Source organism: Palaemon carinicauda, chromosome 4, assembly GCF_036898095.1.
Source record: "Palaemon carinicauda isolate YSFRI2023 chromosome 4, ASM3689809v2, whole genome shotgun sequence".
In the NCBI taxonomy this organism is placed as follows: Eukaryota; Metazoa; Arthropoda; class Malacostraca; order Decapoda; family Palaemonidae; genus Palaemon; species Palaemon carinicauda.
Genome location: NC_090728.1, coordinates 183,617,927 through 183,620,426, shown reverse-complemented (window position 1 = coordinate 183,620,426; position 2,500 = coordinate 183,617,927).

The window sequence follows — 2,500 nt, the reverse complement described above, 5'->3', positions numbered from 1 at the left end:
CATCAGTGGTCGAGGTGATTACAAGCAGGAAATCTCCGCTCAGTAATGGTGTGACACGGTGCACTTTCTCACAGCTTGGTTTAAAGGCCACTCATGAATGGCAGAGGCTAGGGAAAATCACATTGCACAAGCAAGTAGGACAATGGCCTGGAGACTGACAATATATACATATCATCAGCGGCCAAGCCTCCTCTCCACCAAAGCTAGAACTAGGGAGGGCAAGGCAATGGCTGCTGATGACTCAGTAGGTAGACCTATAGGCTCCCCCAAACCCCTAATCCTTAGCTTACAAGGATGGTGAGGTTGTAGCGCTTAAAAGAACTAACGAGTTTGAGCAGGCCTCGAATGCCGAACCCCAGTCTGGCGATCACCAGGCAGGGACGTTTCCAATAGACCATCATTTTCACTAAAGGTGTAGTCTTATATTACATATTATCTCTTGTCATAAGAGATAATGATATTATAATTACAGGCTCTAGATAATGCGTGTAAATTACTCGTAAGTATCAGTGCAGATATTAATTTTGTTTTGGTCAAACACAATATTATTCTATGTGTTTATTATAATTACCTATAGTCAATTGTTTTAAATGAGACACATTTGTACCGACTCCCAGCGGTGTCCTTTTAGCTCGGAAAAAATCCCTGCTCTCTGATTGGTTAAAATTATCTTCTCTAACCAATCAGCAACCAGGAAACTTTTCCGAGCTAAAATGGCACCCCTGCAAGTGGGTGCAATTCTGCCTCACTAAAAAGCATTAACTTATAGTAGTGTTTTCCTACTCGTTGCTTATATTCATCAAGGAGTCCTTTGGCAACATCTGATCTATGTAGACTGCTTTTAAAATAATCTTATCATTCCTTTTCTTTGATGTACTTTGATATTTTACTAATCTCATACTTTCAGATATTAATAAACTTATACTTTGAAATTTTACTAATCCTATACTTTCAAATTTTCCAATCTTATAAGTATTAATCTTATACTTTGAAATTTTACTTATCCTATACTTTGAAATTTTCCAATCTTATAAGTTTTAATCTTATACTTTGGAATTTTACAAATCCTATACTTTGAAATTTTCCAATCTTATAAGTTTTAATCTTATACTTTGAAATTTTACTAATCCTATACTTTCAAATTTTCCAATCTTATAAGTATTAATCTTATACTTTGAAATTTTACTTATCCTATACTTTGAAATTTTCCAATCTTATAAGTTTTAATCTTATACTTTGAAATTTTACTAATCCTATACTTTGAAATTTTCCAATCTTATAAGTTTTAATCTTATACTTTAAAATTTTACTAATCCTATACTTTGAAATTTTCCAATCTTATAAGTTTTAATCTTATACTTTGAAATTTTACTAATCCTATACTTTCAAATTTTCTAATCATATGATTTTTTACTAATCTAATATACTTTTAAATTTTATTAATATTATACTTTGAAATTTTAAACAGACAGAGTGGGCCTATCCGCTTGGTTAGTTTCCATACCATTCAATTTATTGATTGAGAATTTTCGACTTTTCCTTGTATTTCCTAAATTGTTACACCTAACTCTTTAAAAGCAGAAAATTAATGAATTGATCCCTGCTGGTATTATTATTATTATTATTATTATTATTATTACTAGCTAAGCTACAACCCTAGATGGAAAAGCAAGATCCTATAAGCCCAAGGGCTCCAACAAGGAAAAATAGCCAAGATAGGAACTGGAACAAGGAAATAAATAAACTAAAAGAAATGTGACGAACAATCCAACTAAAACATTTTAAAAACAGTAACAACATTAAATTACATCCTTCATAAATAAACTATAAAACTTGAAAAAAAAAAATTTAAAAAATACCCTTTTCAGCGTCACTGTTTTCCAGTAACCTTTTATGGATTTTGGTTATATTATTATTATTATTACTAGCCAAGCTACAACCCTAGTTGGAAAAGCTAGATGCTATAAGCCCAAGGGCTCCAACAGGGAAAAATTAGCCCAGTGAGGAAAGGAAATAAGGAAATAAATAAATGATGAGAATAAATTAACAATATATCATTCTAAAAACAGTAACAGCGTCAAAACAGATATGTCCTATATAAACTATTAACAACGTCAAAAACAGATATGTCCTATATAAACTATTAACAACGTCAAAAACAGATATGTCCTATATAAACTATTAACAACGTCAAAAACAGATATGTCATATATAAACAATAAAAAGACTAATGTCAGCCTGGTCAACATAAAAACTTATAGCCCAATGTTGGGGCCAAGTGAAACCTTAAACACCTTTTGTGTTTTGTGTCAGGGAAGTAATTTCCGCATTTCATTGCCCCTCAGGTGATTCTTACGTCCTTAGTAAGTGTTTTCCAAAGTTATTTTATCTCTCGATACTTCTGGAAAACATTTATTTTCTAATGGAGAGTAAACACGTGTGTCTCTGTAACATGTGTCAAATAAGAAAATTTATTCATGAGATCATTATGACTATTTTA